Raw genomic sequence first — 12,889 nt, 5'->3', positions numbered from 1 at the left:
AACTTAACTTCAGTGAGGCTACTCACATGCTCAAGTGCCTTGCTTAATCAGAGGCTCATTGTAGTAATCCAGCGTCTCCATTGGTCCAGGTACAGTAGGCAAGATCAAATGGAACCTTTAAACACATTTTAAATAATTTTGATTCTCTTACTATATTTCCGAAAGCATGATTTGTAAGAAACTGGGTGTGACAGGTTGCCCCTGGGGTGTCAACTGGAACTGGGGTACTACTGAGCCCCCTCACCCACCAGCATGGGCTCCCTCTCACACTCTACTGCTGTGACAAGCTGCAAAGCCCTCCAGCCTGCACTTTCACCAGCCTTCATACAGGTAGGGACACACTCAGCTGCAGTTACACTCAGACTCTCTAACCACCAGCTTCATAGCCTGGGACCCCACAGCAGCACTGTTCTGCCCTGGTCAAATCTGGCCAGTATATGGGGTTAATACCTGGTCCACCTCTCCCTCAATGTGAAGAGAATAATGCACACTTGTGGTAACCAAGCAAAGATTTTCCCCAAGTCAAAGCTTACGGTTTAGATTAAAACAAAAACAAGTTTATTAACTACAAAATGTAGATTTTAAGTGATAGCAAACAGATCAAAGCAGATTACCTTGCAAATAAACAAAAAACGCAAACTAAGCTTAATATACTAAATAGATTGGATATGAATTAGCAGATTCTCACCTTGAGAAATGATAGAAGCAGGCTCCAGATTCTTAAAGGGCAAGTTGCACTTAGAGCTTGGAATCCCAAGGTGTTTCATACACAAGCTAGAAATTCCTTTAGCCTGTGTCCCGCACTTCCCCCAGCTGAGTCTTTGTTCCTCAAGTGTTTCCAGGAATTTTCATGTGTGGGGAGTGAAGAACCACAGATGATGTCATTCCCTGCCTTATATAGCTTTAGCATACGGCGGGAACCCTTTATTCCAAAGTTTGGTTCCCAGACCAGTCTGTGGAAAAATACTGACATCCCAAGATGGAGTCCAGGATCATGTGGCCTGGTCATGTGTCCTTGTAGAGTCATAGCAGCCATCGCTCTCAGGCTGTTTGGAGCATTCTCAGAAAGGCTCCCCAGGTGGGAGATAAGCTTCTCCTAAGGCCTATTGTTCTTTCTAATAGCCCATTACCTAGTAGCGTAGCTAGGGGGGAGCAGGGCAGCGGCTGCTCCCCCACTGAGCAGAAGTGGCGCCTTTCAAATTCTGTGGTGCCTTTTAAATTTTTACTCACCTGGCGGCGCTCCGGGTCTTCGGCAGCGGGTCAGACGGCACTCTGGGCCTTCCGCAGCACTTCGGTGTTGGGTCCTTCACTCGCTCCGGTCTTCGGCGGCATTGCGGTGGTGGGGGGGTGTCCTTCAGTGCCAAAGACCGGAGCGCGTGAAGGCTGCTGAAGACTTGGAGCGCCGCCGGGTGAGTACTAGCGGGTGGTGCCTTTTTTTAATCTCCGCTCGCCCTGTTTTTTCCACCTGGCTACGCCACTGCCATTACCCTGAATAGGCTCTTTACAACCAGCTATTTAGATTGATAGTATCTTGTCTAGTGGGCATTACCCAGGTGTAACTACATTTAGAAGTACAGATACATAGTCAGTATTTATAATTTCAGATACAAAAATGATACATGCATACAAATAGGATAATCATTCAGCAAATCATAACTTTTCCAATGATACCTTACATGACTATCTTGGACAACATACATCATAATTATGCTATAATCATATCATAATAATATCACTATGAGGAATTTGGGGTGCAGTGTCACACTGGGTACTTTGGAAAGGCAGTGTATCTATTTGCTGAAAACAAAATCAAGAAATGTTACATACAGACTCGAGTGTTGGAGTAAAATACAGCAGAACAAAAGTTAAATGTCTTTATAATGTTCCAAGGAAAGAAGAGCAAATGCTGTTTTATTTTGGTTTGGTTCGTCTTAACTGAAGGATTTTCTGTAATAGTTGGAGATTTACTGGTGAATTTGCATTGTTCAAAGAAGCAAATCAGTGCTTTACTGTCCGATTCTGGAATGCTGTTCCATGCTGCAATTTGGTTTGTTTCAGCAAGAAAGCATCTTTTTTTTTTTATTGTATGATTTTACTCCTTATGCACAGCAGTAGTATCTGCACCCTGTTTACAGCAGCATTTCAACAAATTAATTCCTCAAATGATAGAAAAGGGATCCCTGAGTGAGATGTATTCATGTCTGTTGTACGAGAAATGAACTGCAGGTGTGTAAAAAAAAACCTCCACATTTTGGTTTCCATACGAGCGGAGCCATTTGGAGCCACATCCTTGTTGTCAGTTGAAATCAATGGAAAATTTGCCATTGACTTCTGTGGGAGCAGGATTAGGCACTAGTCTTCCAATTCTCCACTCCTTTGCATCATGTGTATTCATGTATATCTGTGCAAAGTGAGTGACAAGCGCATGTAAAACTATTCTGGTTTGTCAGGGTTTGATGCCCACTTAGCACAGGTGTTAACGAATTCACAGTGTGCAAGGACATGAACAGGGCTCTCGATGGTCAAAACTAATTCACTGAGCCTGTTTCTCCACCCACCTACGATGGTTTTATACCATGTAACACTATTCATTTCAATGGCATAAAACTGATGTCACATAGTGAAAAATCAGGCCCAGAATCTTATTTACTTTGGGTATATTATATCTTCCTTGCATTGGTGTAAAGAAGAAACAACTCCCTGGAAATAAATGGAGTTACACTGGTATAAAACCAGTATAAGTGAGAACTGAATGAGGCCCCTTGGAAAGATGTTAGAAATACTGCCTTTTTGAATTGACCAACATTTCTATTCATTTCCAACTCAGACTCGGTATAGATATGTTCCTGGTGGTTTCTTTATAGTCCCATGTTTTCCACAACTAAAACAAACTGACCTTTTTATATAACTAACAAATGCCTTGATCCAATGAGCAATACCATTATTGGTGATCCTTTTCATTTGTATTTAGCATCTCCGGAGCTTTATAGCTAACAAGATCTTATGTTTACAAAAAGATCTTTAAGAAAAGCCATGATCACAGCTCTTTGCATTGCTTGTCATGAAACTAAAAATAAATGAGACTTAATAAAGAAGACTTAAAATAGAACTGTACCTTATAGATTAGGAATATCTTTTTATTATTTGTATTATAGTATCACCTAGTGGCTCCTGCCAAGATCAGGGCCTTATCGTGCTGGACACTAGCATATGTGCAATTAGAGACCCTCATAGAATTTACAATATAAATAGACAGAGAAATGGTGGGGAAAGACCATTTCAGGTAGATTATGAAAATTCAAGGAGCAATTCAAAGCAACATATTTTTTCAATTTCAACTGGGATGGTATGTTTTCAAGGATGACAATATAGTTATTTTGCTGCATTTCTTTTTTAGGAGTTAGGAGTGTTTTCTGGTTTGGGGTGTTTTATTGTTTTACCCAGCAAAATTACCTGGAATGCTATCTTGATGATTACTGGGGAGACTGAAGACTTCTTTTTATCCTCAGTGATAGGTACTGCCTATGCAGCACCAGCGAGAGCTTCCCCGCTTTGCCCTGCCAATGTTCCCCAATCCTCCTGTAGATGGGTCATCTCTTGGGGTCAGAGCATTGCTCACTCTCCATGCCCATTCAGTTCTCAGCTTCTAGTGAGACTAGCAATAAGATGTCAGCTACTATGCACTGGGGCCCTGCCTACCTATGCTAAAAAAAAAAAAAGGCATGCCAAATGTCTGTTGGAGCCTTCCGTGGCTGTACGTACCTTGGGCTAAATCCTCAGCTGGTGTGAATCAGTGTAGATCCTCTGAGATTAAAGGAGTTATCCTGATTTACACGAGGTGAGGATCTGGCCCGGTGTATTTCCCAACAGCACTTGTCCTAGGTGTGACATTAAAAATGGCCAGGGTTTAACTACTCAGTTTTCCTGGCTTGAATCTCACTTCAAACCCGCAGAGAAGATTTGTTCCTCTATTTTGGAGTTCACAAGGATTTCCTGTGTGCACAAGAGTTTGATCCCTGACTGTCTTGGGGCAGTGGGGTGTGGAAGGTGATCCCAGTACTATGTTAGCATTTGAAGCATCCGTGCAGAAGCACCATGAAAAGAGAATCTTCCAAAACTTCAGGGATGTGAGGCTAACTTAGATTCCACCATGAGACTTAATAGTATTAGGCCATTGCCAGACAAAGAGGATACATCCGATGGTGCTGCTACCTTTCTGGCTACAAGTGTGCACCCCAAAGCTCCAGGTGTCACACCAAACAAGATCCTTCCTTCCTGAAACCTGACCCATTTTCTCCAGTCTCACTCATCGCACTACAGCTCTGCTTTTCATAACAGTTACAAAATGTCTTTTGTGCAGTCAACACTGCAGGGTTGTTCTATGTGTTTTGTAAATGAAGTGCTACTGGTCTAGATTAAGTTTATCTAGTTCCTGAAACTGACCGTTGTGTGCTGTATTACACCTAATTGGATAGGAAAGTCCTATTTTTATATTATATTTAGAAGCCCTGCTGTTATGGCTATAGTAACAAATAAAATGGTCTCACTCAATAAGAAAAGTGTGAATCCTCTTATCCAACAAAAAATAAATGTTCAATTATTTTAAAAATGATGCTCTGATTTTCTCATGCCATGAGAACCCAGAGCTCGGAGTCTGAGTACTTGAAAACTAATGGGATTTGGAATGGTCTTTTACTCTTCTTATAAAGTCCAAAGAACTGTGGCCTTTATCCTCAAAAGGGAGAGGGTGACTTTAAAACAGGCTACGGCCCCAGTTCTGCATAAGGATCTTTTAGGATGGGCCACCTGCACCCAAACCAAAAATGGGAGTTTTTTCATCTGATTGTTGGAAATATTTCTCTCTTCTTTACTTATGCTAATACTCCACCTAGCAACACAGCTTCTGAAATGTAATTAAACTCTGTATTTTCTACCCTCTTACATTCAGACCTGTGTTTGTTCCTCACCATACTAATTGATGCAGTAGGCCTGTTGCCACTATTCCAGCAACATTTTCAGGAGCAGGACACACTTTTAACAGTCTTGCATGCAAAAATGAACTTGTGTGAATGTTTCTGGAAAGCAAACAAAGTGGCAGGTGAATATTGAAGTGAATTCACAATTTTGATTTAAACAAATATCTGCTGATACTTTTTGCAGTATTTGCCCAATTAGAAATGCAATATTTTTAATACACATGCTCACATCTGATCATTATACCTGACCTTCAGAACTCTCCCTTTATACCTCCTCACAGCTGCCATTTGATACTGAAGCATACTCTGCAATAAAATATTTATTTTGTTGTTAATTAATCTTTAAGACACTTTAATATTTATAGGGACTGACTTTTCTTTTTTAATTCTGTGTACCACAGTGATTAAAATAACTTCTATGGAACAATGGCGTTTTCCCTTTTATTGCAATGGGTGCTCTTAAAAACTCAACATCTGTCACTGCAGCAATTGTGGTACCATCTTGTCTAAGAAAATGAAGATCCTATCTTTACTGCTGACAAACTAGAGCAGTAAATGTCAAGTTTTTATAGTACCCTCTGGGGGCCAGATTGTACCTCAATGCTCCTGGGGAGGGCAATGCAAGGTAGGGCAGAGTACAAGTACTCTTATTGCTCTAACTTCACAATGACTGTGCACAAAGTCCCTTCTAGCCCCCATTGAGGCATAACACACAGTACAGGGGACAGACAGAAAGTAGGGCATGACCCTGACCCTCCCTCCATGTGGGCAAGTGCTGTACAGTGGGAGCATATTGCACCACTAAAGGGATGTGGGTATCCTTCTTTGGTTCACCCTGGAGATCCAGGAAGGGTTGTGTAAAATGAACTTTCCGGCTTCAGTTACTTAAGAAAACGTTGCTTTACTTCTATGCAGTGTTGAAGCTACTCTGCATACTATGGTAGGCAAGACTGGAGCATTCTGGGAAGTCAGATGTGTAAAATAACTAACTAAATATAGAGAAACTGAAATCTAGGTCACAGAGCTAACAAATGGCCTGCTGCTATAAACTGCACCCCTACAGATATTCTCAGTGATTGCAGTACATTATTTGTTGTTTATATAAGCTGCACATTGATCAAAATTATTGGTTTGCATTACCATCTTGTTGGCAAACGATGGGAGCACACTGTTTGAACTGAATAAAATATTGCCAGTCATCCTTACATCTGGAGTGAAGAAACAGAGTAAGAAATGTATTCTCATATTTTTTGTTTGTTGTTTAAATAAACTGTCAGTTGAAAAGGTGGGTTTATTCATACCATTTAATTCGAAATACCTGATGTAGGCGGAGATCAATTCTGATACTTAACTAGATGAAACTTAAGTATTATAGAATAATTTAATAGTATAACTATTAATATATAATAAGCAGCAGGGATCTTAAACTGACCATATTAAGTGAAATCCTGCTTGTCTTATTCATGCAAGTAGTTCCATTGAAGTCTATAAATAAGATTTTTCTCTGTGACTCCATTGACTTTATGAGCATGTGAAGCAGAATTGAACTCACAGATTCAGAGAATGTGTTGTCTATTTAATCACTGTTGTACTGCAATTAAAATAATTGAATATTAATGTAATACCATGTTAATTTTATTTTCTTCCACTAAACACAAATCTCCAACGTGGTTAGTTCTTCATGAAAATTGTTATCTCCTTAAAATGCTTCTTTGACTTTTCTTTAGTGAGGAGTGTTATCTGGTTTTATTGCTGCTATGATTGTTATTCTTTAACGAAGCTCATGTTCGTGATATAAGCATTAACTCACAGCAAGCCACAGGGGGACTTTCTTGTAAGCTTCCTGTAGTCACTAGTATAACTGATGTAGTAAGAATTGGTACACAGAACACAAATGTTGAAGATCTGTAGAAGACAATAGCTGCTTGTTTGACTAACCTTGATTTATTTTAGGGGCAGTGTGGCCCAGTAGATAAGGCATCAGAGGATCCGAATTATATTCCCATCTCTGCCACTCATTTGCAGCAAGACCTTGGGCAAATGACTTAACTTCTCCGTGCCTCTGCTCCCATCTATAAAATTGGGATAGTAGTGCTTACTCATCTTTATAATGCACTTTGAGATTTATGGACAAAAGTAACTGAGATCCTATAGGTGGGCTAAATATTTTTATTTAGATATGCAGTTTAGCAAATGTACTAATATTTTTCAAACAGTGGTACCGTTTTTGTTAGACACAGTCGTCCAGAGCCTCCTCCTTCCTTACATTTACTAGTCAGTGGCTACTACATGCAGAGGGGGTTGACCGCTCTGGAGCACACTCCTGAGACAACCATTCACAGCATTATTATTCCCATATCTGCCAGACCAAATGGGAAGATATTCTGGCCACCTCTGAGCCATGCTTAACCAGGTATTATTCTTTACATATACTCAGTGACAAAAAGAAACCCTACATGACTGCAGAGTTGAGGTTTGGTGGTGGTACGTCAATCCCCTTTAGAATGCTGAGTTCAGCCAAACGCAGATCTCTGAAAACCAGGAAATGCACAGTTAAGGTTCCCTGGGCAACCTTAACTTTGCCCTCTTTCAGCAGTACCCCAATATGCCCCATTAATACACATATCTTTACTCTGCCAACCCCTCAGTTGCTGAAATGTACAAGCTCTCCGCCTCCTTTTACCATCTGTTCACTCTCACCCATGGGATTCCACCTGACACTATTAAAGGGGAAAAAGAAAAAAGGTTGCCCACGCCACCTTCCCTCTGTTCCCCTGGAGCTGGCAGTAGCCAATGAGCATTATTTGCATACGTTCCAGGTGCAGTGAGTGTGTTAGGTGTTCCACGTTCCTACACTAATTGGGGGATGCAGTAGTTAGGCTTGCTTGGTCAAGGTGTGTTTGTGATCATGAGGATGTGTGGATTACTTTGAGGTCTGTGACAGCTGTGATTATGATATGAGGAGATCTATCTTTTGCACACACTAGCATCTGTGAGCAAAGGGAAGAGCTGCATGTGTACTGTCCAGTTCCGGTATGCATCATTTCAATGCAGAGTTGTGTATGCTGTACGATTAGCAGGGCCCAGGGGGGTTATTACAAAGGTTGTTATTGTCAGCGGCGAGCTGGGTGATGAGAACCGTCTAAGCATTATCTGCGTGCACTCCAAGTAAAGTGGGTGTGCCCGGAGTCTGGTGTAGCTGCACTGAATGGTGGAGGCAGCAGGTAGCTGTGCTTGGTAGGGGTCTGTTTGTGAGCTCTGTGGATTACGCTGAGGTGTGTGACAGAGCTGTGACTGCAATATGAGGAGATCTTTTCTCCCCCACCATCTTGTGTGTGAGGAAAGGGAAGAGGCACATGTGTACCTTCAGGATAAATCGTTTCTATGTAGAATTGCATAGGTCAGTAGCAGGAAGAGGACGTTTTTTACAAAAGACGTGAGCAGTGAGGTGGGGTATGAGAGGATTTTAATGCTTTAATGGTGCTTAAGTGAATATGGAGGTTGAGATGTTATCCTGTGTGGAAGTGGAAGTGAGTTGTAAAAGGCTGTGAAGGGGTTCTTAAATTGTACACGTGTGTTATTCTTTCTGGGAAGTTAGTAAGCGTGTGGTGTACTTCAGGATCTGGAACCTCATAAGGACATAAGAATGGACGCACTGGGTCAGACCAACAGTCCATCTAGCTCAGTATCCTCGTAAGCCATGAACCTTCTAATCTCCTGATTAATGTTCGTCTAACACATAATAGCTTTCATATTGTCGCTTTAGTGATTATTCAGAGACTCAATTAAATCAAAGAAAACTATCTCAGCTCCTGGACACACATCTCTGGTGTGGTCCAAATCTGCTCTTATACATTGTGGGGGATGCACACCATGAATAAGGCCCAGTTCACGTCCCCCTGTACTCCTTGTTCTCCCACAAACTTCTGCAACCTCGTGATACAGAAATCACCCAGAATCCTTATGCTGGAAACCCTGACAGTGCACGTATTTCTTTTCCCTCAGCTGTCAAGGTAGCTGCACTGTTAGTTTCAAACTCCACACTGTGTGTCGTTGGAAACTCCACACCATAAATTAAACTGCATTGAACCCCTGTATGGATGCTGTTATTCAGAACTAAAGTAGCCTTACTTCAATTTAGTTTAATTCACTTCCAAAGTGTGCAGGGTTTGTGCATGGGTGGGGTGCATTGGCAGAGCTGGGGGCACAGGAAGTTTGGGTACACTGGCAGGGCTATGGGGTACTGGGTTGTTGGGTGCACTGGCAGAGCTGGGGGGGTGCCATTCCTCCCTCACCTGAGCCCCCAACTTCTCTTCCCTCCCCTACCATCCATCCCCATTTTCCCCACACCCCTCTCCCTCTTCCCCCATTCCTCCACCCCAATGCCCTTTGCCTCCCAGCAAGCATTCATATATCTAATTTCCCCCCCGCCGAAGACTTTGATTACATTCCCCCCAAAATAAAAGTGCCACTCATGCCTCACAAATTGTAGCAACCTCCAGCCACATTATCCAAAACTTCTTTTGTCTTAGGTGGGGTCTTGTGATTAACCTGTTCTTAGTTATGTTAATTGAAGGGTGAGTTCACAGCACTCAATCTCAATGCAGTCTGTGATTCATCCAGCCATAAGTATCTCTCATTTTAACAGTACAATGCAGCAAAAAGAAACTGGTTTTGGGGTGGGTTGTAACTCAGGAATCCCTCTGTCAAAAGACTCCAAATTTGGTTCACTAATGCTACCCCACATCTCCATAAGACACACCAAATTTTAAAGCAATCTGAATTGAATAACTATTTGGTTTTCAGAGCACTTACAAAGTCCTAAACTATACCGTCAAAAGGCCTGGGGGTAGGGGCTTGAGGGCACAGCTCTTTCAGTAAAGGGTGTGGATTTTTTCTGACATAGCTTTGCCAGCAAAACTTTGTAGTGTAGACCTGGCCTGCATGAGAAAGTTGCCCTGGTTTAACTACAGGTGTGATTTGAAACTAATTTAGAGCTGGTCAACAGAGTTAGGTCGGCTAACTACATTACTTAGGGCAGTGAAAAATGTCATGCCCTGTACGATGTAATTAAGTTGACCTAAGCCCCTGTGTGGACACTGCTAGGTCAACAGAAGAATTCTTCCCTGAGCTACCTCAGAGAGATGGATTTACCACAGCAATAGAGGAACCTCTTCCATTCCTGTATCAAGTGTCTGCACTACAGCAGTGCAGCACAGTGCAGAGCTACTGGTGTGGCACTGTAGCATTTCTAATGTAGACATAGCCTTAGTTAAACCAGTACAAAAGGCTGAGTGGACGCTCTGGTTTCCTGCTTAAACCAGGCTTATTTCAGTTTTGATTTACATTGTTTAGGGCTCATCTACATTGGGGAATTATTCTGGAATAAGGTGTGGTGTGGTTTAAAGTTCATTAGCTATTCCAGTCAATTCCCCATGTAGACAAGCCTTTAAGAGTAGGTTTATGTTCAATCAGAATAAGCCATTCTGAAACTAATATAAGACTGTCTGCACAGGGGTTTATATCAGTTTAACTAAATTGGTTTAGATACTAATTTAACTTAAACCAGTGCAATTTTTCATGTAGACAATGGACCTGAGGGGGTTTGGCACCCAGAGTCAACTCAGTGTGAACTCCCTTTGAAAATCACAGCACACTGTCATTCTGTGGATATTTCCAAACAGAAGAGAGAAGCACTTTAATGTGTACTCAACAACATTCATCTCAACATTTATTAGGTCTAATTATGGGGATGAGATGTAGACTGCTTTCCAGGTATATACACAGCATAGAGTATGTGAAAATGTCACTTTTAGTTGAACGTTTCAATAAGAGGTGAGTAAGCATGCCTGCTTAAAGACTGCAGCAGTGTCTTATTCATTTGACCCAGTTTTGCAAATTTTCTTTACTTGAGTGTGACAGGGATCAGGTTAAGAGCTGGATAGTTCCAGCACTCAGTCAGCTGCTCCTATCTGACAACTGATGCTTCTTGTGAGATTAAGGGCTACATTCAATAAAGTGCTTTAATAATATAATAAAAAGTTCTGCCTAGTTCTGGGCAGATTAGGCACCAGCTCTTGGCAAACAGTCTGGTCACATATTCTGCATGTCAGTATAATCAGTGACCTGCCTAAAGTTCTTATCTTTATCTCTTTAAGACTTTTATCTTCATATTCATTTAGGGTTTGATCAGAGAAAAAGTTATCATCTTCTTGGGTAGTTCTACTCGTTTCCCCCACCCTGTGTCTGTCTTGTCTATTCAGATTGCTTCTGGGTAAGATCTCTGCTGACAAATTTCAGCATGAGAATTGTTAAAACCTAGTTATGAAAGTACTTAAATAGGTGTCTCTAAAGTAAGTGCTGGTCGAAAAACTATAATGCTACAAGTGAACCGCTACTTCTGACCTTTAAATAATATCCTCTCATATGGGGTGGCACTAGCCTCTTCCCAGTGGGAGAATGAGATGGGCTAGACAAAAAATTGGAGGGGCTGCGCTATACTTATTTTTTTTAATAAATGTGTTTTATTGATGTTATCCTCAAAAGGCGAATAAAAATATATACAGACAGATCAGTTTTAAACTTCATCTATGGCGGCTCAATGGTGCAACATTTATTCACAGAAAATTAATAGAAAAAAACTAAGCCAATACATACATAAACTAATAATACTAACAACAATAACAATAAACAAATGCAAACTTCTGGGGAAAAATACTGGTTAAATAATACTAATAGCTCATTACTTTAAATCGGAGAATGTACTGTATTATAGTTTAAAATTAGCTGTTTGCACACGCAAAGAAAAGGAAAAAACTACTTTAAACTACTGTTTAAAGCAAAATAAACAACAACCGACGGAAACTAAGTATACATTTTTCCCTAGCCCATCAAGCCCCTATTTCCATTCCAGTCAAATCCAAACCCAATTAAGTACATATAATCTGAACGTTCAAAACATTTTTAAAGTGCTGAGTATTCTGGCACTGATCCAGGAAAGAAACTAAAACTGGGCTTAACTTTAAAAACAAGTAGTCCCATTGACTATACATGCACTTCAAGATATGCTTAAAGCTTAAAAATAAGCACATGCTTAAGTGCTTTAATGGATCAGGGTCAGAGAGCTCAGCATCTTGGAGGACTGAGTCTTATAACATGAGTCCTATGTCATTAAACTGTAAACTAATAAAACTGGCACAAATTGGGCCAGGTAATAGCCACTCTGATTTTTTAAAAAGTAAAAATAAACCAAATAAAGAGTTATTTGAAAAAGATAGTCAATGTTGAGCTGACCGAAATAGAACGGTGTTGTGCTAACTCCTGGAGACAGCCCCTGAGGGACTCAAGTGGAGGTTCAGGGAATGAGTTCCACAAGTGAGGGCTTCACGGTTCTGGGAGCTACGCGCGATCTGGTCCATTTGGAATCTCAGTGCCCATACTGGACAGACCAATAGTCACTCAAGTACCTGAGGCATTGATAATTAATCAATTTACATCTATCTAAGGGGCAGGATTTGGCAAATAACTATCAGTGTATAAAGGCCTATTATTAAGGGTAAAAGTGTGACCGTGGATGTATTCTTGTTGGACCCATTTAACTCAAAGGGAGGAGCACATCAGGATCCAAGGGCAGAAACTGATACTAAGACACTGTTTTAAATACTAATTACTCCTATGTAACAGTCAACATAGTGGTCAAATGACATGAAAACATTTAGGGACTGAGTCTCACTTACATTAAGGGCCTTTTTATACTGCTCTGACTGTAAAGTGGGTCCGTACAGTGGGCATGAACATCATTTACTCCCAAGTCAAGGCCTCTTTATGCTGACTGTGTAAAAATGACTTAGTGTAAATGAGAATCAGGCTCTGTGTTTTAAAAAAAAAAACTTGCTTTTTACATGAGTACATAA

The 12,889-nt window shown here is 40.9% G+C and overlaps 1 protein-coding gene across 16 annotated transcripts in view; it reads left to right on the top strand.

Annotated features, from left to right (window-relative positions):
• Positions 1-12,889, top strand: part of LOC141982806 (poly(rC)-binding protein 3-like) — a 714,223-nt gene that overhangs the window by 441,995 nt on the left and 259,339 nt on the right. The window lies entirely within an intron of this gene.

The sequence above is a fragment of the Natator depressus genome, chromosome 2 (genome assembly GCF_965152275.1).
Source record: "Natator depressus isolate rNatDep1 chromosome 2, rNatDep2.hap1, whole genome shotgun sequence".
Taxonomy (NCBI): domain Eukaryota; kingdom Metazoa; phylum Chordata; order Testudines; family Cheloniidae; genus Natator; species Natator depressus.
The sequence above is the reverse complement of the archived record's forward strand: the minus strand, read 5'-3'. Positions and strand labels throughout refer to the sequence as shown.